This window comes from Nicotiana tabacum, chromosome 12 (genome assembly GCF_000715075.1).
Source record: "Nicotiana tabacum cultivar K326 chromosome 12, ASM71507v2, whole genome shotgun sequence".
Taxonomy (NCBI): domain Eukaryota; kingdom Viridiplantae; phylum Streptophyta; class Magnoliopsida; order Solanales; family Solanaceae; genus Nicotiana; species Nicotiana tabacum.
The window spans coordinates 78366332-78393680 of NC_134091.1; the positions used below are offsets into that span (position 1 = coordinate 78366332).

Here is a 27349-nt window from a genome sequence, read left to right on the forward strand (position 1 = left end):
TGTTCAAATCATGGAAACCACAGTCTTCCTTAACAACATGAATGCTAGAAGGACGGATGGAAGAAGGGTACACACCAACAGCCCATGTGCAGGAGTTAGCAGAAGGAAACTTCTTCTCAAAATCCTTGGTTGTACTAAGCCTTCTGGGGATAATGGTGCTCACTGTAGGAGGAGGAGCATCATCGATGCTTTTTGTTTTTTGAAGAGCTGGAGTTCTTGGAGGAGGAGGCCATGGTTAGCAGATGGAAGTAAGAGTTCTTTGAAGAAGAAGATTAAAGAGGAGTGAAAGCTAGGAAGAGTTGGATGCAAAGAAGTTGAGAGAGTTTTGAAAAACTGTGAAGCGTAAAAGAAGAAGGATGAGGTGTATAAGTAAAGGAATAGGCGGCTAAAATCGTGGCCATGATTACCTCGAGAATCGGCGAAAGTATTGTTAAATCGTGGAGTGACGTGTGTTCGGGGCATTAAATGCGGAGAGACGTGTGTCTAATCAAGCGTCAGAAACTTTTCAGAGGAGGTCAGAAAATTTTCCGCCAAGAAAGGTATCTTCACCAACTTCCCGATGACACAAAGATGTGCAATCGGAAAGCAGGGGGACTATCTGTATAGAGTAAAATCGGTTCACATTAAATACTCGTATAATAGAGCAACACATGAAACCGGAGACAGATGAAATGCGAGACAGATGGAAACCAAGACCGGGGGCAGTAGCTCCAGTTGGCACCGGGAAGCCCCCGAAGAGAATATTGCTAATAAAGACAAACAAATGCCTGCCACCCGGTGGCATTCAACGAGGAATATTTTGCAGTATTAAATACACAATCCGTTATAGAGAATTTGGCATTCATAGCCTGCCGTTAAATATTCTTCAATAGCCCCCATAATTGTCATTTAAGAAGGGTTTGATCGTAGGACTTTATTCCCTAAGTGTAACTATAAATATTAACTTCAACGGCCATTGTAAAGGACACGATTTTTTTTGACAAACTCATGCTATGTACTATTCAAAAGCTCAATAACATTTCATTTCTTGCTTACTAATATTCATATTGCTGTCTTCAGAAGCTCTGCTCCAGGAACCAGGCTATTTGTTGTCTTGTATCAATTTCAACGCTAAGTCTTACTTTTTATTTAGTTTATTTATCATTTTAAGATCAAATCGATTCGCTTGTCTATAAACCAAGTTACAAATTCAACTGTTTCGTTTTACGGGTAAACACTGTAGTTCCAAGGTCGAAAGTACAGTTTAATTCACAAGATCATTTAAGCACTTGCTTCAGAAAGAAATGATATAACACCATAGCTTTGAATTGTTAAAAAAAAGGTCTCCAAAAAAAAAAAAAAAACACACACACTATTGCAACATCATTGGCAATACAAGAAATTTGGTAGTGTAAACTGAAAAGTCAACAAGGAGAACTTTTTGGAGCTTCTGAATGATGCTTGGATAAACAAATGGAGATTCATCATATTCTCTTTTGTTATTCTCTGCTAAATATGAGTTTTGAGGGTAACTGCACATTTTTTAGCACGTGTGCACAAAAAGAAAAATTGCCAAATGAATTGTTTGCCGCTTGCTTATGCAAGACCCCTCTGTTTGAACGCATCAAGCATTGTGACCCCGATTTTAGCAGGAGACTCACATACTGTAACCCCAGCTTCCTTGAGAGCCTTGATTTTGTCCTGCGATGTTCCCTTTCCACCAGATACAATGGCTGCATGAGCAAGACAGATCACGGTTTAGAAAAGGAAATTAAGACTTCTTTTTACAGCACATGCAACATTCACTCTTCAAGACAATAATACAACAAATCACGAACTGAAAGGTGGTGAGAGTTGCTATTATAAGTAATAAATATTGTGTTATTTCTAATTGAGGGAGTTGGGGAATGGATATAACAGTTCATCAGATTAGAATCCTTAAAGCATGGATTGATCAAATGCAGTTAAGAGGACTTCCTTCTTAACTTCTGATTACAGTTACTGAAACATGGACAGAATAACTGTTGTACTTGCTTAGCTTTGGATGTTAACTACAGTCAGAAGTGCTACTCCAACCTTAATTGAAAACACTAATTTACCAACAGTCATTTTTTGTTTAGCAGAGAGGAGGTCAATCAAAAAGACCACAAGTAGATTAGCTGAACCAGAACAGTATCTCCAGCATGACCCATTCGCCGTCCAGGAGGAGCAGTTAGTCCAGCAATAAATGCAACAACAGGCTTTTGAGTTCCACTTTCCTGTTTAAGGAGCCGAAAGACACATAAATTCCCGCCAATGACAACAATTTAAAAAAATAGATTTTTAAGAACATAAGACAATTCAATGACATGGCAAGTATCCGAACATTCAGAAAATTGACATATTTTTCCTCTCAACAATATAGTGTTTGCTAATGTAAAGAATAAGTGATCCAGACATTTTAAGGGAAAATACATGAAGGTGTACAGTATTATCGAATATAGATTCATAAAAAAGCACATACAGGAAATTCAAAAGAGCATAATTAGTCTGGAGAAAATTTTATATCATTCCTTGATACTCCTCCAATACTTAGTAAAACATATTTTGGGATAGCTAAAGATGGATCTTTGCGATTTCCTGGTAAGGAGAGGTCGGGCGAACATAACCTTTCGTGTTGCCTAATACAGTACATTTACTGTGAAATTTAAATTAATCCTTGTACAGTCACTAACTTAAAACTACAAAGCAAATAGTTACTATTCCATATATGGCGTTTAACCATGGTTTAGAACAGTGTTGTTAAAAGTGACCGCTTCATCACTTAAAGCGAGAAGCGATGCGAAGCGAGGCATCTGGCGCTTCTCTGATCTGAAGCGTATCAGGTACACAAAAGCGATCGCTTTCCCTGAAAAAGCAAGAAGCGAGGAAGCGAACAAAGCGACAGAAGCGAGCGCTTCTCTTTATAACTGGGCTGCCAATGTTAATTAATTAAAAAGGCTCTCTTTTTTTAACTTCAAGATCATCAAGTTTGGTCCCAGGAATGTGATTTCTTCTTCTTCCTCCTCCTCCTCCTCCTCCTCCTCCTTTTTCTTTTTCTTTCACTGTTTCAGTGTCCAAATAGCATCGAAATGCTGCGAAATTTTTTTTCCCCTTCAGTTCTTTTTCTCATTCTCCTCTTCTTTTTCTTCTTTTTCTTTCACTGCTTCAGTGATAAATTGCAGCGAAATACTGCCCATTTTTCGTTTCAGTTATACAGCCATTTTTTGCATACTTACTGCCATTTTTTTCATATCATTTATTCTTAGTTGTCTATGCAATATTTATTTTATTGTCATTCTCCTCTTCTTCTTCTTCATTGTCTATGCAGTATTTATTTTAATTTTTTTTTTAAATTTCGCTTCACTTCAAAAAAGCGAGCGCTTCGCTTCTCGCTTCTCGCTTTAAGCGAAAAGGGGCTTGTCGCTTTTCCTTGCTTCACGCTCTTCACAACACTGGTTTAGAATTTGACACAAGCAATCTGCAAACAAGGTGGCGGACCCAGATGTAAAATCATCATAACAAAAAGATGACCCAGCAAAGAGCATGTCAGTTATTCCATCACATACAAGAATGACCAGATATAACACATCAGTCCTAATTGCAAATAACACTGTACTTCGTGATAGATATTAGTATTACAATTATCACTAACCTTTATCAAGGCTGCAGCATCTTCTTCTGCTGTACCACCGATCTCACCAATAAGAACTATACCTGACATGCAACAAGCACATATAACCAAGTCTTATCAAATGAAAAGCATAACAATGCACCAAGGTCTACTGGGGTTGAGATGCGAGCAGAATTAAAAGACGAGCTTGTGTATAAAGGCACATCAATCAAGTTCGTAAAACATTTTTAAATTTTGATTTAGATGAAAAGATGTAGCTTTAAGTTTCTAATTTAGGTTTAGTGACTAGATTTCTTGTGCTAAACATCTAATTTTCAATTCCTAATTATTAAAATATCCGTTCATTAAATTTTCTTAACAACTAACATATTACTGTGTCAGCCACAGTCATTATTTGGACCCACTATCTTCAAGATATAGCCTATGGACGATAACGTGTATGTTAGAGCACCTTGGTGTATATACTAAAGCACTGCCTATTAAAACGAAGAGCTCAACTTGTGTTGCACCTGGCTTCATGGTTTAAACACACCTCACATGAGTCTTGAGATATAATAAGATAAACTAACCTACTTCCACTAATCATCTATGTGCAGATCGTCCGAATCTTGTCCTCGTCTCAACACTTTCAAATAGAGAAACTGTCTAACCCTCAAACCTTGAGAAATCAGAAGGCTTGAAGAAACATGAACGCTATAAATGTATGTTTTCCTTTCATAGGAATGAAGAATCTGAAAAGAGGCTAAAAGGACTACTTTATTTGAGCCACTTAAACCTAATCATGTAGACATCTAGAAGGGTGCTGGGGGATGGTCAAACTATGGATATGGCAAAATCATTTTCTATTTCGCATATTCGGGGTTTTCTCCCTGTCCTTTGTTAAAATGTAAAAGTATTCTGCCAGCTTTTAATGTTGTTTAACTCTCAGCCTCTGTTGCTTGAATCCTTCAAAATCCTTTATGCACCCGCACCACAGTTTTTGTGTGGGTGTAGGTTCGCATCGTATTTGGTCAACCTAACTTGGGTGCTTTGATTACACCTATGGCTAAGAATTATAGATTGCTCGGGCATTTGGTTTGTCATATGTATATTCACATAACGTGCTAGAGCACTTTGCCACGGAGTTTAAGAAAAAAATGAAGACTTTTAAAACTTTTGGTTTTAAAAGCTTAAAGCGTAAAAGCTTCTGTAGGGACTTTCAATTTGTGTGGCTACAAAAGCTTCTCATTAAGGGTAAACTGGGTAAAAGAGAAAGTTTAAACTTAAATTGTTTTCAAATATAGAAATGTGTCATTCTTTTTGGAACGGACTAATAAAGAAAGTGTGTCGGATAAATTAAAACAACGGGAGTGATGAGCATACAAGCTCAAATCATAATGCTAGAGAAACACAAGTGGAGACCATGTTTTCTATAGGAATGGAGGCTTATTGAGTTCACGAAAATGCCAATAGATTTGGAGAATTGGGCCACGAATTTCAAATGCTTATACTAATTAGCCTTAATCCAATTGAGGCCCAAGAATCTCAAGAAGTCCAAGAACCCATTCAAGATTAGGATTTCTTTTCCTTAAAGATTAGGATTTCTTATTTCTTGTTTCCTAGTAATTTTATTCATGTTTTAGTAGAATTATATTTGTAACTGTAGTCAAACTAGAATTGTTAGTTGATATCTCATTCCTACTAGAATTCTTTTTCCGATTTTAGCTAGGATAGATTTTTTTTAACCTTATTCTTATTCTAGTTCAATCAAGATTAGTTTCCCTTAACTTCACAAAGTTTACTCATTGGAAGGCATATTTTGTAACAACCCGACCGGTCGTTTTGAGCATTTGCACTTCATTCGTTGGTTTGAGGTCTTGAGTAGCTTCATAAGATATAATATGACCTGTGCGTATCGTCGGTTTTGATTTTCGGGTGATTCGGGATTGATTTGGAAGAATGATTCTCAACTAGGAAGCTTTAAGATGGAAGAGTTGACCAAGTTTGACTTTTGTGTATTTGACCCTGGATCGGAGTTTTGATGGCTCCGTTAGGTCCGGATGGTGATTTTAGACTTGGGCGTATGCCCGGATTTGCATTTGGATATTTCTAGAAGGTTTTGGCACTATTTGGCGAAAGTTGACAATTTGAAGGTTTGGAATGTTCACAAATTTGACCGGGAGTTGACTAATATCGGGTTCAGATTGTGGTTCCGGGAGTTGGAATAGGTTTGTTACGTCATTTGGAACTTGTGCACAAAATTTGAGGTCATTCCGAGTTGATTTAATATGGTTCGGCACGAGTTTTAGAAGTTGAAAGTTCATAAGTTCATCCAGTTTGGTTTGAGGTGCGATTCGTAGTTTTAATGTTGTTATGTGTGATTTGAAGGCTGGTCTGCGTTATGTCTTGGGACTTCTTGGCATATTCGGAGGGGGCCCTAAGGGGCTCGGGTGAGTTTCGGACGTGTTTCGGACCATTTTTCCTTCATGTGAGGGTGTTGGTTGCTACTGGTTCTGGTGTTGCGCACCTGCGGTTGGTTTTGCGCAGGTGCGGTGGTCACAGAAGCGGAAATATGGTCACACCTGCAATGAAGGCCGGAGGGGGAGTTATCCGCAGATACGGGTTTGTTCTCGCAGAAGCGAAACGGGGCTGAGCTTAGGATCTTCACAGATGCAAAACTGTGGGTGCATCTGCAGCAACGCAAAAGCGACGGTTTGGGACGCAAAAGCGAGATGGAGCGCAGAAGCGGGGTTTAGGCTCGCACCTGCGGTTGCGCAGAAGCGGACAAGTGTTCGCAGATGCGAGAGGTCGGCTATTTAGTGGTGTCCGCAGAAGCAGAATTTGTGCCGCAGAAGCGACGCCGTAGAAGCGGCTGGAGGTTCGCAAATGCAGAAATGCCTGGGCAGATTGTATATATTTCGAGTGTTTGTTCATTTTATCACTTTTGGAGATTTGGAGCTCGGTTTTGGACGATTTTGGAGAGGATTTTCAACACATGGATTGGGTAAGTATTTTTGACTCGGTTTTGATTATATTTCATGATTCCATCTTCGATTTTGGCATTATAGGTTGTCGGAATTTGTGAGTTTTGTCGGGTTCCGGAGTGCGGGCTCGGGTTGACTTTTTGGTTGACTTTGAGTATTTGATTAAAGATTCGACCTTTATCGTTTAGGTTTGTTTCCTTTGGCATTATTTGATGATTTTGAGTAGATTTTGGCTAGTTTCGAGCCGTTCAAAGGTCGATTAGCGCGGAATGGCGTTTCTAAAGTATTGTTTGGCTTGCTTGGTATTTGATTTGGCTTGCTTGAGATAAGTATCTTACTTAAACTTGGTTGAGGCACTAGTTGCCTGAGTTATTTGTGATAGCCACGTGCTATGGGTGTGCATATGTGTGGGGTTTAAGACCATATGCGAGCACCGAGGTATTTATCTATCCTCCGAGTAGTGTTTAGGGTATGACTTGCCTTGAATCGATTGTTGAGCTTTATGCTGCGATGTTTCCATATATGTAACCCCGTAGTGAACTATTTGATCCATGTTTGAGGTTACATAGAGTTAATCCCCTTAATGAACTTGATAATTGTTATTTCCGTGATGAAATTGTTGATTTACTATGATAGCACACTTTGCACATGCATACACCTTAGTATGTCATTTATACCAGTCCAGAAGTATGAAATCTGATATTCATTGATCATATACATGTATTCTTATATATTTGCTTATGTGTGATAAGATTTGGACCGGATACCGGTGACCATGTCAGGCGGATTGTGTTGTTATGCATGTGACCACGCCGAGCAGATTGTGATACAACATGTGACCATGCCTGGCGGATCTGTTATATTGAGCATGTGACCACGCCGGACGGATTATAATATTGAGCATGTGACCACGCCGGGCGGATTATGATATTGAGACTGTGACCACGCCGGGCGGGTAGCACATTGAATTGGCCGTGCTGCGTGTGGATATAGATCCATTTCCTTACGGTCATCCTCTCATGTTTCTCTCTTGATAGTGTACACACAGATTATGAGAAACCAACGAGTTTTTGATTGATGTGAGCTCTGGGAGAGCTTGATTTTGGTTTGATTCGGTTACTGAGATTCTGATGTGGGCCTGAGGGCCGTGATATGATTTCTATTTGGATCAGGTTGCGCGCCGCAACGGAGTGATATTTGGTTATTACATTTCATCTTTATTTGCAATTTCCTTGACCGTTTACATGCTTTACTTGCATATCTTCCTTATATGCTGAATTGTTGACTGAGCAAAACACTTTAAAAAGAATTGTGAGCACCAAGGTGGTTTTATCTGTGTTTTCCTGATTTGATCATATATCTGTTCTATACTTTTTGGAAATTTATAAACTTGTACAGGTGACTGGCGAGTATCATTTATAATTCTTATTTTTATTACCTCGCCGAGGTTAGTTATGATACTTATTGAGCACATGGGGTCGGTTGTACTCATACTACACTTCTGCACCTTGTGTGCAGATCTTGGAAATGACGTTGTGTATGGCGGGAGATGATATTGAAGACTTGTCCTTGGCAGCTTTAGATTTAAATTCTGTTTATGTATATTTCAAATAGATGTATTTATCTCATACCAATTTTGTAAATCTAAGGCTTAGTGGCTCATGACTTGTACCACCATAAGAATTGCACAAACAGTTCTTACAAGAGACATATGAAAAAGATTCTTGAAGTTACATTCTTGAATTGCACTTGAGGTTTTAGACAAGGAACTTTATCTTTGGATGAGTACACAAGAGAATTTGAATATCTTAAGCTCAAGTGTGACATTAAAGAAAAACTTGGCCTGCCTAATTGATTGATATTTGGCTAGATTAAATAAGCCTATTGCGAATGTGATACAATTGTAGCCCCATTGGACCTTAGGATGTTGTATTTATTGCGAATGTTGTATTTATCTCATACCAATTTTGTAAATCTAAGGCTTAGTGGCTCATGACTTGTACCACCATAAGAATTGCACAAACAGTTCTTACAAGAGACATATGAAAAAGATTCTTGAAGTTACATTCTTGAATTGCACTTGAGGTTTTAGACAAGGAACTTTATCTTTGGATGAGTACACAAGAGAATTTGAATATCTTAGGCTCAAGTGTGACATTAAAGAAAAACTTGGCCTGCCTAATTGCTCGATATTTGGCTAGATTAAATAAGCCTATTGCGAATGTGATACAATTGTAGCCCCATTGGACCTTAGGAGATGTTGTCAAACTAGCCAAGGTCGTAAAGACACAACATTGGGAAGCCAAAGCCACGTTTCCATCAACTATCATAAAAAAGTCGAGCACTTTCAACCAGGGGAGTGCTAGTTCTAGCTCTACAAAGCCACAATCATCTACAACAAAACTAAGTATCCAGAAAATCGAAGGGAAACCCATAACTTCAGAAGCTATTTTTAAAAAGAGATTCCACAAATGTGGAGGACTTAAGTCATATCCAAGCTGCTTGTCCTAACAAAAAGGCATTCACCATCCTTTAAGGAGTAACTGATGAAGAAGATTATCATGAAGAGCAGCATGTTGACAAATTGGAAGAAGTAGCTGATTGTGGAAATGATGGAGAATACCTTATGATCCACGATTCTTCATTCAGATTCTAGCAAGGAGTAAACACAGTTGCGGCATAGTATTTTCCATACACACTGTACATCTAAGGGAAAAGCTTGTATGCTCACATTCCCAAACATATGGGCAAACCGAAGCTGTCAACCGGAGTTTAGGTGCTTTGCTTCGTGGATTAATAAAGAAGAATCTCAAAGAGCGGGAATCGTTACTTCCTAATGTTGAGTTTGCCTTCAACAACTCAACCAATCGCACTACAAGAAAGAGTTTATTCGAAGTCGTCTATGGCAAGAATCCTCTTGGACCACTTGATATTTTCCCTCTTCTTGTTACTCATTCTTCTAGTAGAAAAGTCGTTGATCGAGTTAAGAAACTCAAGAAACTACATGAGAAAGTCCGGGCAAATATCGAGAAGCAAAATGCTAAATATAAAGAAAAGGCTACACATAGGAAACATGGGATGTTGATAGAAGGCCACCTAGTTTTGGTTCATTTGACCAAAGAGAGATTTACAAACCGCAAGTTTCCGAAATTACAAAAGCAAGTTGATGGGCCTTTTAAGGTGCTTCAAAAGATTGGTGATAATGTTTATCGCTTAGAGCCTCCTAATGACTTTGAAGTATCATCTATCTTCAATGTAACAGATCTTACTCCTTACTATTCCGATGATTGGAGGGCGAATTCTTTTCAACCAGGGGAGAATGATGAGCATACAAGCTCAAATCATGATGCTAGAGAAGTACAAGTGGAGATCATGTTTTCTACCGCAATGAAGGCTTATTGGGCTCACGAAGATATTAATGGATTTGGAGAATTGGGCCATGAATTTAAAAGGCTTATACTATTAGCTTTAATCTAATAAAGGCCCAATAATCTCAAGAAATCTAAGAAGTCCAAAAATCCATTCAAGATTAGAATTCTTTCCCCTTAAAGAGTAGGATTTCTTATTTCTTATTTCCTAGTAATTTGATCCGTGTTTTAGTAGGATTATATTTGTAGTTCTAGTCAAACAAGAATTGTTAGCTGGTATTCCATTCCTACTAGAATTCTTTTTTCGGTTTTAGTTAGGATAAGTTTTTCTTAACCTTATTCTTATTCTAGTTTAATTAAGATTAGTTTTCCTTAACCTCATAAATTTTACTCATTGTAAGACCTATTTAAAGGGCTCAATATGCTGAAAATAAATATTGGTGATTAGTTTTTCTAAGCTCTTGCTTTAAAAACGTGATTTATCTTTTATTTCATTCTTCTTCCTTATTCGACGCTTCTTACAATCTTGCGGGATTGAGGAACGAGTAGTTAAGGTTCTTTTCATCTTACATTCTTCTCACGTGAATTTGAAGAACGCTTTCGCTAGTTTTGTGAAAAAATTTAGCGGAGTGCTTTTGTTTTATCTCTCTTCTTTGTACTTGAGAGGTACAAAACCTTGCAAGTATATCAGGGAGTATTAAATACTAATTCTCCACAAAGAATTTAATTAGACCAGCATTAATTTAATAGCTTCAATTAATTGTTGAAATATATACCTATTTATGTCGTAATAAACATTTCTTGATTGTATCTTAACACCCGTACATATACATCTCTTGATTGTACCTTAATACTCGTACATATACATTTCTTGACTGTACCTTAACACTCGTACATATACATTTCTTGACTGTATCTTAATACCTGTACCCATAGTCCTCTATGTACCCATGAATCCTAAGATTAAAAAATACTAATACTATATTTATATCGATTCATAATTACATAATAGTCATTTGTTATTTCACTTAGTTAATAATAATGGATTTAAATCACCTTGTTAATTGAAAAATAAGTTATTTTCCAACAATCTGAAATAACTAATTGTCATATATATTATTCTTATATATACTAATTGGTATTATCCCATAACCTGTATCCATACCCTAACCCATACCCCTAAATCCTAACATTGATGAGATAATGAATCCAACCTCCAAATCCGCATCCATATTGGATACCCCCACCCGTATCCGAGCAATAAAGCTTTCAGCCAGCACATCTTAAAATGTAATTGTATGATCTGCTAACTATAGAAAATAAATATCAATTTTTTTTTCTATGACGGTGTGTCAAGACCAGTTTGCATGATCCTTGACTAATCAACCAGGCAGTCTGTTACAACCCACAAGCACATGTGTCAGGTAAGAGAATTGGTATTAATCACCAACGATGAAACGCATAGAGCACACCTTCATAAATGACCGAAAGAACTGTCATGTAAGCAATAATCTTGATTAAGATGAGTTAATATGCTTCAAGAAAGTCTACCTTCTGTCTGTGGATCAGCGATAAATTTCTCTAAGCAATCGACAAAATTTGTACCATTAAAAGGGTCACCACCAATCCCTACACAAGTTGACTGCCCAAGGCCAACAGCAGTTGTCTGAAAAACCTAAATATGGCAACAGAGAGAAATAACTAAAACCATTTTCTCATACCAAATAATCACAACTCATAACAAGTAAATATAATTTGTACAATGAATTTAAGTTTCATTCAGATTCAGATAGATAGTCCAGGATCTTGCTTTTCGAGAGAAAGATACCCAACAAAGATCAAATGCAACAAAAAGATTGTTAATGATTGGAGATAATTCTAGTTAGATCAAGCTTTAAGACACTCAAATTTATTGAATTTTAGGCGACATAGGATAATAAAAATTATCTTTGGGTAGCCAATAAATTATCACAGGAATAAAGTACCAAGACAATTCTAAGGAAGAAATTTGGTTTTATTTTGCATCCTAACTCAATCAACCACTTGAACACTTGAGTCTTGAACAGGTAAATACACAGATGCAGCAATAAGGTCAATTCAGCTTCTATCCATTTGCATCCATTCTTTAGAAAGAAGGCTTTTTAGATTTCATCTGTGATGGAAAATACTATTGCAGTGCATAAATTGAACCCTTCCAACTTCCAAGGGGTACACTTGAACAAGGCAAAAACATTCATGATTATCCACATTGAGTTGATACTAATAAAATTGATCTTGACTTCATAAAGCAAGCGAAGAAGAAATTAGCACTTTCTGATCCTGAAACAACAATGAGATAATTAATGAACAGAAGAATCAGTAAATTTTTGCACGATTAGTTGAGGATTGATGTGTGCTTCTAAGGCGGCGGAAGATTCAGTAATACAAATGAGGAAGCAGTATGCACAAGTGTAACAATTCACTAGAATTGGCTTATCAAAAAGAAAAGGTTAAGTCATTTTGTCGCACATATTGCTTGCTTCCTCCTTAGCATATAATCACCTAAGTGTTAACCAAGTAGAGAATCCAAATCATCTGGGTCAAATTGGTTAAGGGGAAGGGTGCTCCAGAAAGATGAAAGAATACTCATTATCTGAACAATACCACATTTTCGATTCCTCATGCCAAGAAGTAATACAAAGATGTTCAGTTTTTTGGAGTAAAACTTGGAGATAACAAGGACAAGCTAGATCACAGTTTGAACACATTGAAGTAGGATATACAGGAGTAGGACGGAAACCCACATAGTACAGGGATTATGTGGTGGAAACTATTAGGATCTATGAGCAGATAAGGATATGGAAATAAATGTAACTTTGATCCACAAGGGTGGTTAATTTTAGTCAAAGGGTGTTATGTAACATTTAAGCAGCCAATAGTGCTTTTAAGGTTGTCTAGTTTTGTCCATTGAGTTTGAAAATTACATAAGGATGGTCCTTTGGTTATAATTTGATTCTATCAACAACCTTCTTTGGGTGTTCTACTAATAAATTTATTTAATTATCAAAAAGACATCGTACACAAGTCGCCCTTCAATGCTCTTTTTTGAAATTATGTACTTATCATAAGAAAAAAGATAATCATTGATAGCTAATAAAAGCTTGTAGAGGTAAAATAAATCTGATAATTGGACTTCTTCCTTCAAGGCATGTTCTGCTTTAATTCCGATCAAAGAGAAAAAACTCCTGTCCGGCTTTAATTCAGAAATCACAACTCTGGAACTTTTTAGCCAATACAGCAGTCACATGCTCCCATAATGTCTTCTCATTATGAAAATATATGAACGAAAAATATCCAATGTAAAGCATACTATTTGGGTTCCCAATAGTTCATAATTCAGCAACCTAAAATTGACTGCATCCACGAGTTACAGTGACAATAATGAAATCACTTCAAGATTTTTAGATGTTCTAGAGAACAACCAATACACCACAACCCCTCCCTACCACAGTTATAGATACATAAAAGGAACAAAGAAAAGGAATGTAAATCTCCATACTTTTTCCCTCCAAGGTGTACCCTAGCTTTCTTCACACTTGCCAATCAGACTTCAATATACCAGAACAAACTAGGCTGAGCCGGCCACCAAAATATCTTCACAAACAGTAAAGAAATACTAATAGGAGCAAAAGATACTAGTTAAGTTCGCTGAATTTCGCAAGAAAACCTGCTATATTTCATTAACCCTTTTTAGCACAAAACGCGTTGCTACACCAAAAGCCAATGCTCAAAGATTTATTATTTTTCCTGCAACAGTCTGTGCACTTGTTCTCTATGCTTTTTCGCAATCGTAAAAGGATGGTAAAACATGGAAGTACAAGCAGGAAATTTCTCTATTTTTGTTCCTTGTAACAGTCGGTGCATCAGTCTTCTGACCATTTTCACAATGTAAAGGGATAGTAACAAACAGAACTACTAGTAGGTATATTCTTAGTGCAATAGAAACAGGCAGACTTAAGAAAATGAATTCTGTAAGAGATCTTTCAAATATCCAAAAATCTTCAGCCCGTAGTTAGACTAGAGAGGTGGAACAATATGTGCAATTTAAACTGTCAGCAAGCATTCCTAGAGAGAGAATAAATCTTACTGCTTCGTATGTCAATGTACCAGATCGAGAAACAATTCCAATACGTCCAGGTTTGTGAATGTATCCAGGCATAATACCAATTTTGCACTCTCCTGGTTTGATAATACTGGACAATTTGGACCAATCAGCTGAGTTTTCAATTGCTTCTTAAGAGCAACTTTTACACGGACCTGTAGATTCATACAGAAAATCAAACAATAGAAGCAAGTTACTGCAACATTAAATGTGTAATGCTTTTCTTTAGTTCTAAGGTTGAAAAGCAATTGCATGAGCTTATATAAAAATAAATACCCATGAAACCCAATTGAACTTTTATTTCACCCAACCCAATTATAGGATTATGGCATGTAACCAAGACAATCTGTCAAATTATATTTCCGTAATTTCTTATTGGATCAAACAGCTTGAATCTAGAGGTTCAACTTTCTTTTCAAGCTTGCATCAGCGCCAGTAATGCAATTGAAGCCTTTTTACATCCATATACCTCCCAAAAGTATATAGTAACTAAAACCTAAAAGATAATGTGACATAGTAAAGACATATTTTCCATCCACTTAAACAATAGCATTAACATAAATCAGACACCACAACAAGTTTCTGTATGTTGGCTATAATCCATGTAAATGCATCCCGTTTTCAAGCAAAAAGGTGATTGCTCCATGGAAAATACCCAAAAGCAGATAATACTGAATAATACTCTGTCCTAATTTATGTGATACTCTATCCTTTTTAGTCAGTCCCAAAAGGACTGGCATCTTTCTATATTTAGTAACAATCAAACTTTAAACTTCTCATTTTACCCTTAATGTGATGATTTATAGCCACAGAAATTTCTACGAATTGTTTCAGACACAAGTTTCAAAAGTCTTCCCTTCATTCTTAAACTCCGTGCCCAATCAAACACCATTATACAAAATGGTATGGACGGAGTACCTAGTATGACGTAAAAGATCAAAAGAAACAGCAACTAACAGAATCCTTAGAGGATCTAACAGTTGAAACATTCAGTTATCAAGCTATTCTTCTTTGAAACTCATCTACTCATACATCAATCAACTATGCATCAATCCCAAAAATATTAAACAAGTTGCCTTTAAGACAAATTAGTCCTTTAAACCTCACTTGTTCTTACACGAATATATACACAAGACTTTTACCAGAATAAAAGGACTCCTCGCAAACATCAACATTAATATAAATGTAACAAAAACTAAACCTTAATCCCAACCAGGTGGAATTGCTTATACAAATCCTTTCCTTTTGTTATGCGCTATTCTTAGCTAAACCAGTATAGATTTTGGGAGGTGGTAGATCTTTTGAGGCAACTTCTCTCACCTCTATGTGATTTAAGGTCTACTTCATCTTCTTTTCTCACCTTCAATAATCATAGAGTTCCCACCTAGAACCAATGCATATGGAGGTTTACAAAGGACATGGATCAAACCATCTCAAGTGATCGCTCAATGTATGCTCTAAGTGTGCTATTCCAACCTCTGCTAAATGAGAACAATTCTTGTCTTGTCCAATCTTATATGACTTTACATCCATCTTATATTCACATATATGACTTCAATCTTGTGGATATGTTACGCCATAAAAGTCTTACATTCACTTACTTATAATATTGCTAGTCTCACAACCAATCTATAGAACTCTGTTTTTCATACTATTAGGTATCTTCTTATCGCATATGACTCCCGTAACTCCTCCATTTGCAACCATCCTATTTTAAATTTTATATGCTATGTCTGCATCAATCATGTTATGCTCCTACAAAACTAAGCCCAGGCACCTAATTTGATTGCATTTAGACACCATAGTTCTATCTAAAATCTCAATCCACATTTACTCTAGTCTACTTTACTTATAGAGAGTTAAGAGACTATAATCAAAGTGCATATATTATGTTTTACTTCTACTTATCATAAAATATTTACATTCTTAGAGTGCTGCTCCACAATTCCAACTTCCGATTGACTCACTCTCTGGTTTCATCAGAACCTCATATACTCATCCACGGCCAAAAAAATCGCTTGAACTTACTTAAAAAAAAACAATCCACAGTAGAAGTAATTGAGATGTTTGGCATTAACAGATATTAAAAGAATGTCATACATTAACCATTTGCCAATAGAAAAATTATACGAGCAAAATCAGCTATTCAAGATTTTTAACCAGAAGGGGATTGAATGAAATGACTTGTTTATCTTACTGATATGACATTCCATTTTCTCAGTGTAAAAGAAACCAAAAGGTTTTACATTTTCAGCCTTAATCACAATCTTAGTTTAAGCTGACATTCATTTCTGGTCTTTCCGTCTCATTTATGGGAAAAGAGAATTTATTCCGGCTCACCTGTCTTGCTGAGCTTCTGTGCTATATGCCATGTGAACCACACTTCCCAGAAATAAGACCTATTTTAGGCTTGCATCTTCTGAAAAGGCTGCTTTTTGCTCGCATTTCATTCCTTATCTCTCATATTAATAAATCATACCAGCTAACTATTGTGGGTTTTATACTTTTTCTTCAGGGAAAGTCGTTTCATATCAACCATGGCACGCACTATAACTCTGTCCCATACCAAACAGGTCTTAAGTTGATCAACTCTAGTATAGGAGATATCGAATGAGTATTCCCTCCACTTAAAAATTGATTGTTTCGGGATATCTTATTAAAATATGACATCTGTAATGCCAGAGCAAACATTTACAAATTATACCACATTGCTTCTTAAACTTCATATTACCTAATATGAAGGTTCACCTGATATCAACTTTTTCCTAGACTCTTCTCATACCAAAATTGCAGATATACTCTAAATATTTTAGATAGGAAAGACATTTCGGTGTTACTGTTGCTGCTTATTTCCTCGCATTTCATTCCTTATCTCTCATATTAATAAATCATACCAGCTAACTGTTGTGGTTTTATACTTTTTTCTTCAGGGAAAGTCATTTCATATCAACCATGGCATGCACTATAACTCTGTCCCATACCAAACAGGTCTTAAGTTGATCAACTCTAGTATAGGTGATATCGAATGAGTATTCCCTCCACTTAAAATCAATTGTTTCAGGATATCTTATTAAAATATGACATCTGTAATGCCAGAGCAAACATTTACAAATTATAACACTTTGCTTCTTAAACTTCATATTACCTACTATGAAGGTTCACCTGAAATCAACTTTTTCCTAGACTCTTCTCATACAAAAAATTGCAGATATACTCTAAATATTTTAGATAGGAAAGACATTTCGGTGTTACTGCTGCTGCTTATTTCCTCACAATTTCGAAAGCAGGATTCAGGGTGCTTCTAACCCAAAGTCCTAATCTCTTGACCATGATCTTTTACTTTTTCCTTTCTTGGAAAAGACCATGATCTTTTACTTTTTCCTTCTCTTGTATTTTTTTTTTTTTGGGGGGGGGGGGGGGGGGAAGGAGGTAATGGGATCAGACATAAATCATGTTTCTAATAACAATTTTTCATCTAGCAAATCCTCTGTAAGAAATATATCACAAAGTGATCATCCACCCACAAGGGAAGAATAGGGGTGAGAAAGACCCTTATCCATGTCACAACCTTGTAAACTATTTCCACAGTTTTGACGGCTAAACTTCTACAAGTAAAGAAATATACAGATGCAATCCTCTAAATCATAATGCAAAAAAGCAGAACGATTTTTCCCTATGACTGCTCCCAACTCTCCACCCCGTTAATAACTAAAATAGAACCCTGAGTCCAAAAATATAAAAGCAAGATCAACGGGAAACATCCATAAAAATATAGTGCAAAAGAAGTCAATGATTCTAGCTCATGAAGATTCCAAAAGCATAAAATGGGAATCTCAAACTAACTATAGTAGTTGTTTTTGTTGACAGATATCATATTACTTTCAAATAATGACAAAAACTAAACAGCAAAAAGCGGAGACCATCTCAAGAAACTTTTTTCATCAAGGGGCACCGTGCTCATCGGGGGCTAGAAATGTCTAGCGCACGGCCAGCCACGGATCTCTGGGCACTTGACTCGAAAATGGCTACCTGGGAAAGAGCAACATACTTGTGGTAGAGTGAAAGCTACCCAGTGTGGAACCGTCGAGGACAACAGTTGTAGAACATGGTGGTTTGTTATGGTCCATTGCAAGGTATGGGACTTGAGTCCCACAATTGTAATGTGCTTATGTGGGATTTATATAGCCTTAGGCTCTCCCACCTCAACAGACATGTCTTTGTTAGTCATAAGTTTCAAGGATGGCAATGTAAAAACATCTCTAATGATAAAATAGCACTAGATGTCCTAAAATCTTGTGCAAGCGTAGACTAGAATGCATTCACTAGAACGACATCCAGCAACATTTTTCCGACATAAGTGTACGAGTTAGATGGCTCAAACTTTTGCACAAAACCAGGGGTAGCCCTGGCATAAAAAAAAAAAAGGCAGTCTAGTGCACAAGGCATCCCCGTTCACGCTAGAGTTCGGGGAAGTGCCGCACCCCAAGGGGTATGATGTAGACAGTCTACTCTAATGCAAGCATTAGTGGCTGTTTTCACGGCTCGAACCCGTGACCTATAGCCCTGGCATAAAACAAGTAAAAAAAAAAAAAGCTAAAGAAAGAAGTTATGGGTTTCCAATAACATCATTAGTTATTATATGCATTGTTTTTCCTCTTTTTGGGTGGGGGAACAAGAGAGTATTTAGTAGATAGGACTTCTATCTTACCATATCATGCTGAGGAATCCCCTCTGTTATGCAGACTACTAAGTCCAACTCAGCTTCCATGGCCTCCATAATAGCTGCTGCAGCAAATGGTGGAGGGACATAAACCACTGAAGCATTAGCCTTTGTCTCTGCTTTTGCCTCTTCAACAGTATTAAAAACAGGAAGCCCCAAATGTTCTGTTCCACCCTTCTTGGGGGTCACTCCACCAACCTATTAAGGTGCACAAAGCATACATGAGGAGTAGAATTAGAAAATCCTATTTCTAGCCTCAAAGCTTTTTATTTTCCTTGAAAATAAGAGGATTCAATTTCAATATTAAGAACAAAACTTTTGAATCAGCTACTGAAAAAATGCATCCTAATCTATTAAAGAATCAAATTGTCGTTCATACAAAATCATTTCATTTTTAACTGCTTCTGTTTTTAATAGATACTTGGTACATAAAATTTAATTTTCTTCATGCACTAGATATCAATAAATAGGACACCAAAAAATAGTATTGTCAAGATTTGAGGAGACCAAGTGTTATCGTGAGAGCACGAGTTACCCATGAAAGATGGTCTAACAGAAATGTTATTCAAAGATGCAAAAAATGGATTGCTCTACCTTGAGGGACAAATAGGAAGCAACTACTCGATTGATTATTTTTACCCTTCATTAGAGCACTTGTAACTTACTCTCTTTATAGACCATCAACTAAGCTTTCATGTATTGTACTAAATCAAAAAAGGTCCAGCCACCCCTTGAATTCAATCATTTTAAGCTCTAAGAACTTCCCTGATATAATAGGGAACTATCTTATATAACCACTTCAGTTAGGGTAAGCTCAAGAACTAACGGCTCATTTAAGAGCATTTACTTTCCCTGTATGCTCACTCAAAATGCCCCACGACAGCACAGCAATGGATAATAATAAACCGCCCTTCTAATTGGTTGATTATAATGAAAATACACTTCTTAAAATTTCTTCTCATCCGCCTAAGCCTTGGTGTAAAGAGTTACATGATCCCTGTGCTGGCGGGAGGTAGCAAATACCCGATGAAGTAGTTAAGGTGCCCACAAGTTAGCCCAACCCCACAGTCATCTAAAAGAACAGTTACACAAATATAAATTCTTTGCAAAACTAAAAGCAAGCGATGCATTGTAGCGGGTCAAGCTCAGCTGGGCTAAAGAATTGGGCCTATTAATTGAAGAACTAGTTAGTTGCTTTGGGCTCAACTCAATCTAGGATAGTTTCCTTATTGGCAGTAGTAGTCCATTAGCTTAGGATCTTTTTAGAATTCCCTAAAAGGTGATTGTCTATCCAGACAAAGACACCTGTCCTAGTATTAGTATTTTGTAACGTTAAGGAATAGTACTAAGTTGTCTATCACTGATTGGTATAGTACAAGGCCACAGCTGTAGGTCCCTAGTATATCTAATACAGCAAAATCAGTGTAACATCATCTTTTATGAAATCAAATCCAATTTTCTATCTTCCCTCATTTTACTGCATTTATTGCTTTTCTTTTAGTAGTTGTTTTGCTACAATTGGTATCTAGAGCAAGGCTTTCCTTGGATTCTGAGTAAAAATGGTGGATAAAGACAAGGCTCCTGACGAAGGTTGGAAACAGATAGAGCTGCAATTACAAGTTTATATGAATGAGTCTAAAAAACGCTTAGAACAGCTAGAACAAACTCAAGCTCGGTTGAGTGCTGAAGCTGTTCAACGTCAAGAAGAAAACAACCGTCGTTTGGATGTGTTATTGAGTCACATTGAGTCGGAAAGAAGGTTAGACTCTGCAATGTCTGGTAGATCGGTGGCTGCTCTAGCTACGGGAGGATTATTCAACTCGAGAGGTGAATCGTCAGTGGGAGGAAGCTACAGACCAACTCAATCTCCGGAAACACCGATTCCTTCTACGGGAGATAGGGGTACGTCTTTAACTGTAGCTCCCTTCAATCCGACATTAACCTTACCCAGAACTCAATATCTACCTTGTTCAATATACCCACCTGCACCCGTTTCCCTTACCTTACCAGTCACAACAACTAATTTTTCCTCAACATTTCTAACATCTTCTCACACAGTGTTACCAGCGAGAATGACGACCTCATATCCTAGCACCCAAATGAACCTTAACAGCTTTCAAAGACCATATATGCCCACAACTTACCTCCCACCACTGGCATACCAAGCCATTTTGAATAACTCATTTTTACAACCCAACACCCAGCCAATATCACAACCTTATATTCAACCCATTACCCAAAACAACTCTTTGACCCCAGCAGACACAAACTGTTTCACCAGGGGACCTAAGGTTAAATTGCCCTTTCCAGAATTTGATGCTAATAATTCTCGAGGATGGATTAGGCGCTGTGAAATTTTTTTCGACTTATACCATGTACCAACTGAGGAAAAAATGGGTTATGTGGCTATTCACATTAAGGAAAAGATGGACACTTGGTTTGATGTCTATTTGATGGAAAATGGAGGGAATATTTCGTGGGAAAAATTCTGCCTTGACGTTTGCCGTCGTTATGGTAATATTAGACCCATGGACATAGTCATAGAATTTAACAGACTTCAACAGCGGACTGATGTGGATAGCTACTTTAACAAGTTTGAGGAACTACGCTTTTACTTGTTGCTAGTTAATCCTGCACTCAATGAAGCTTACTTTGTTTATTGTTTTGTTGGTGGTTTAAAACCTGATCTTGAACTAATGGTTAGAGCATCGAATCCTCAAACAATGATGGATGCGGTCGTGATGGCTAAACTCCATGAGAGAACACTTGCAGGCATCTATAAAAACCTTCAGCCCACAAAGAATTTCACAACTGTGCCCAAAATTACTTTTCCACCCGGCCCAAAGGCACCAGTAGCCCAAAATATCAAATCACTTCCACCTATTGTGACCCGTGGTAATTTGAACTTGGCAAAAATCCCAACATTGGAGACACTACGAGATAAAAAGTTGTGTTACCAATGTCATGAAAAATGGTTTCCAGGTCACAAATGCAAGATTAAAACCCTCAATACATTGGAAGGAAATGGAGGAGACACCATAATGGAGGCAGGGGAAACATCATGTATTAAAGAGGAGCAAGAAGAGGTGGAAAATGCAGAAAATGCAGTGGAAGAAGTCGAAGCAGGGCTGAATATATTAGAAGGTTCATATGTTGAAGAAGAGGCTGTTATAAGTACACTTGAAGGCCCATACAGAAGCACTTCAACGATCAAAATTTCAGGGCTTATTCAAGATGAACCCATTGTCATTTTGGTGGATTGTGGGGCAACACACAGCTTCATAGATTCTCAATTGGCAGCGATGCTACAATTAAATGTGGTGCCACTCAGCAGGCCCATGAGAGTTAGGGTAGCTAATGGTGAAGTGATGCTAAGCAAGGCCATTTGTAAAAAAGTACGCTGGCAAATGCAAGGTGAAGGATTTGAATATGAATTTAGACTAATGAAAGTAGGAGGTTGTGACTAGATTTTGGGAATGGATTGGATCAACCTCGTAGCTCCCATTGTGTTACACACTAGGCCTCATAGTGTGACATTTATGAGAGGTAACAGGATGGTCACAATTGTGGGGTACCAAGACTCGTCGGGGTTGAGTCAACATGACTCACAATTGATTGCTGGAATGTTGCGTAAAGGTAGATGCAATTGGGTAGCTCAGACCTTTCAATTGGATTCAGGAACAACAAACATGGAAGTTATTGCAGCCCAAGTCGAGCAAATGATCGGCCAGTTTAATTTCATCTTTGACGAGCCCACTACTCTGCCCCCAGCTCGCCCTTGTGACCATGGAATTGAGCTCATTCCAGGTTCAAAACCAGTTAATCAAAGGCCTTACAGGTATTCTTTTGAGCAGAAAAATGCCATTGAACTAATCATCAAAGAGATGTTGGAAGCCAAAACAGTAACTACAAGCAGTTCATCATTTGCTTCTCCAGTTATTTTAGTAAAAAAGGACTCAACATGGAGATTGTGTGTGGATTACCGCAAGTTGAATGACATTACAATAAAAAATAAATACCCAATTTCTGTAGTTGAGGATCTTCTTGATGAACTGAATGGAGCCAAATTCTTTTCTAAAATAGATTTGAGATTCGGGTATCACCAAATCCGGATGAAGGCTGGTCATGAGCATAAAACAGCATTTAAAACACACCATGGGTTGTGGGAATTTTCTGTTATGCCTTTTGGGTTAACAAATGCGCCGGCAACATTTCAAGCCTTAATGCATCACATCTTCGGCCCATACTTAAGGAAATTTGTGTTGGTATTTTTTGATGACATTTTGATCTATAGTGCTTCATTGGACGAACACTTGAAACACCTCCAATTAGTGTTCCAGTTATTACAAGCAAATCAACTATGTGCCAAACGATCAAAATGTAGCTTTGCACAAACAAAAGTTGAGTACCTTGGGCACATCATCACTGGGGAAGGCGTGAGCACAGATGCTACTAAGATTGATGTTATGGTAAATTGGCCAAGGCCTGTTTGCATAAAAGGGTTGCATGGATTTTTAGGATTAACGGGATATTACCGTAGATTTATTAAAAACTATGCAATCATTAGCAAGCCCTTAGCATTTTTATTTAAAAAAGGGTGGATTTTTGTGGAATGATGAGGCTACCAAGGCTTTTGAGGCTTTAAAGCTTGCCATGACAAGGGCACCGGTGCTTGCTCTTCCTGACTTCAAGGCCCCATTCGTTGTGGAAGTGGACGCAAGTGGATTTGGGGTCGGAGCAATACTTTCCCAACATAACAAGCCCATTGCATATATGAGTCAGGCTTTAAGCCCAAAACACCTGGGCTTGTCGACTTACGAAAAGGAGCTAATAGCCTTGTTGTTGGCAGTTGAAAAATGGAGGCACTACCTCCAACGCAACCATTTTGTGTTAAAGACTCACCACTTCAGTTTTAAGTTTTTAAGGGATCAGCGTATCACCACTGCTTTACAACATAAAGGGGTCACAAAATTAATGGGGCTGAGTTATGAGATTCATTATAGACAAGGAAAAGAAAATACAGTTGTCGACGCTTTGTCTCGAAGGGTTGAGGAAGTCACAGAGATTGGCTCAATAAATGAATGTTTGGGCTTGAGTGTGGCCCAACCCAAATGGATTCAAGAAGTCATTGAGAGCTACGATAATGATATGGAGGCCCAAGAGTTAATCACCAAACTCTGCCTAGATCCAAAGGCAATTCCAGAAGCCTCACTTCAGTTGGGAATTCTACGATGGCAAGGAAAAGTTTGGGTTGGAAATCAGAAAGGCCTTCACATCAAACTGGTTAATGATATGCACTCTTCAGCATGGGGAGGGCATTCTGGCATTCACGCTACATACCAAAGGCTGAAATCCATTTTCTATTGGACTAGGATGATTAAGGATGTGAAATCAGTAGTGCAAGAATGTGAAATTTGTCAGCGAAACAAAGATGAAAGTGTTGCTTACCCCGGATTGTTGCAACCCTTGCCGATTCCAGGAAGAGCTTGGGAACACATCTCCATGGATTTTATTGAGGGGCTGCCAAAATCAGGAGGGAAGGAAGTCATTTTGGTGGTAGTTGATCGACTCACAAAGTATGCTCACTTTACAGCTTTATCCCATCCTTATAATGCCTCTCTGGTAGCCCAAGTGTTCCTAGATAATGTGTGTAAACTACATGGATTGCCTTGCTCTATTGTGTCAGATAGAGACCCAATATTTGTGAGTTTGTTCTGGCAAGAACTTTTCAAAAATTTACAGGTACGATTGAGCCTAAGTTCAGCATACCACCCTCAAACGGATGGACAAACGGAAAGGCTAAATCGATGTTTAGAGGGTTACTTAAGATGTATGACCGGACAAAAGCCAAAAGAATGGAGTAAATGGCTTTCTCTAGCAGAATTTTAGTACAACACAAATTTTCAATCGGCCATTGGTACGACTCCTTTTCGGGCTCTTTATGGTTATGAACCCCCACAGCCAACTTTTGAGCTAATTTCTCAATCAAAGGTGGAAGCAGTTGACCAATTGTTACAGGAGAGGCAAATTGTAAGCAAGCAATTGAAAGAGAATTTAGTCGAGGCACAAACACGCATGAAATAGTATGCTGACAGTAAGAGAAGTGAGAGGGCATTTGAAGTTGGGGACATGGTTTTCATTAAATTGCAACCTTATCGCCGAACCTCTGTTGCTGTGAGAAAGAATTTGAAATTGGTTTCAAAATTTTTTGGTCCATATCCGGTCATCAAGAAGATCGGTCCAGTGGCTTATGAGCTGCAGCTTCCAGCGGAATCACGGATCCATCCTGTGTTTCACATCTCTCAACTCAAGAAAAAGCTGGGACTCACAGTTTTTCCGGCCAAAGATCCCCCTTTAAGCACTCCTGAAGGCCAATTGGTGCCGGAACCAGTGGCAATACTCGATCGAAGGATGATTAAAAGAGGAAACCATGTTGTGACACAAGTATTGGTGCAATGGGCAAATTTATCTCCGGAGGAGGCAACTTGGGAAGATTTTTCTTTTCTCACCTCGCAGTTTCCAGAATTTCGACCTTGAACTATCAAGGTTCTCGAAGAGGGATGGAATGTAGCGGGTCAAGCTCAGCTGGGCTAAAGAATTGGGCCTATTAATTGAAGAACTAGTTAGTTGCTTTGGGCTCAACTCAATCTAGGGTAGTTTCCTTATTGGCAGTAGTAGTCCATTAGCTTAGGATCTTTCTAGAATTCCCTAAAAGATGATTGTCTATCCAGACAAAGACACATGTCCTAGTATTAGTATTTTGTAACGTTAAGGAATAGTACTAAGTTGTCTATCACTGATTGGTATAGTACAAGGCCACAGCCGTAGGTCCCTAGTATATCAGCAAAATTAGTGTAACATCATCTTTTATGAAATCAAATCCAATTTTCTATCTTCCCTTATTTTACTGCATTTATTGCTTTTCTTTTAGTAGTTGGTTTGCTACATGCATCCCTATAAATCCTCTAATGATTCAACTAAATTCGATTCGGGATCCACAAAACCGTAGCCACATCACAGATATTCAAAGCAGGACAATAACATTTTGCATCTCAATCATAGATCACATCCCAATATTTGTAATATGAGATAGAAAAAAATGTGAAGGTGAAAGAGAGTATACCATTTTAGTACCATACTCAATGGCTTGTTCGGTGTGGAAAGTGCCGTTTTTGCCAGTGATGCCTTGGCAGATAACGCGGGTGTTCTTATCGACGAAAATAGCGGGCGGCAGCGGTGGAGATCCAAAGTAGCGGTACTGATGCCACAATGGAGAAGATGGTGAAGCAGATATCGTGGGACTATTAGGGCTAAGCTTTGAACTCAACTTAGAGACCAGTCTTGTGGCTTGGCGAGCCATGGATGCTGATGCTCTTCCTCCTCTTTTTCTCTGTAATAAACCAGAGCGAGAGCCTACTTTTGGTGGCGTGGTGTTTAGGTTTTGTGTAAAAAGCAGTCAAAAATAGAACAGCAAAGCAAAGTGTCTTTTCCTCTGGTGGGCAAAAGGCACGCCAAAATGGAAGCAACTTCAGGGCGAAAGTCGTGGGTGTGGCGTAGGGGTGCTTATCGGTTTGACCCGATAATTACTCTTAACGAAATATGGGTGGTTTTGTTGACGGACTTCTTGTACGAATCCTAACACACCTGATGAGCTGGATAGAATTGAAAATTCGGGTGAAAAAATTATAAATTAGAATGGATATCGAGTTTTATTAGTTCTTACTACTCCAAGATCCATTTTTATGTCTAAATATAAAAATTCTTAACGGGTTAATGATTTATCCGATAAGAAAATTGAGTAATCCGCCCCCAAACCGTTAAGCCGTTAATTATTCCGTTCACCATCTATTACCCCGATAATCCGATACCAATAAACCAATAAGCCATCGGTTCGGTTAACGGTTTTGGTTCGGCTTTGAACAATCCTAGTATCGCCCACGAGTCGGGTCATATGTTCGGGTCAATAAGCTTTGTGGGGTTCAAAAAACTGAGTGTTTTTTTTTACCTTAATTTGATTTTCTATATGTTTTGTAATATATATTAGTAGTATTTATATATCACCGAGATTTATGGTAGGATGTACTGACAAATCCAAAATTTATAGATCATGGTTACTTAACTGATTTTAGTATAAACTTCACGTATTGGAACTTCGTTATAGTAGGTGCTCATGGCCACTTTATATATTTTTTAAAGTGCATAACTAAAATAGTTTGGCCAAAGCTAATGGGTGTTGAAGCACCCTTACTTCCAAGCATAGATCTGTCATTGGTGATAAGGATAAGATTTTTTTTTGATAAGGATAAGATTTTTTTTCCTTAATCTGAGGTCTCAGATTCAAGCCTTGAACATAAAAAAATTATGATAAGGAGCACTTTTCCCTTTAATCCGTATTAATCGAGGACTCAAACAGAATATCGTACACCAAATGATAAAATCAAAAAATATATATTATTTAAACTATAATTTAGTTACTTTGACAAGCAATTAAGGCTACGAACAAGCAACACAATTAAACCAAACTAT

At 37.8% G+C, this 27349-nt stretch overlaps 1 pseudogene; it reads right to left on the reverse strand.

The window, feature by feature from the left end:
* Positions 1–1351: 1351 nt before the first annotated feature.
* On the reverse strand, positions 1352–26320 carry LOC107800277 (succinate--CoA ligase [ADP-forming] subunit alpha-2, mitochondrial-like; annotated as a pseudogene).
* Positions 26321–27349: the final 1029 nt, after the last annotated feature.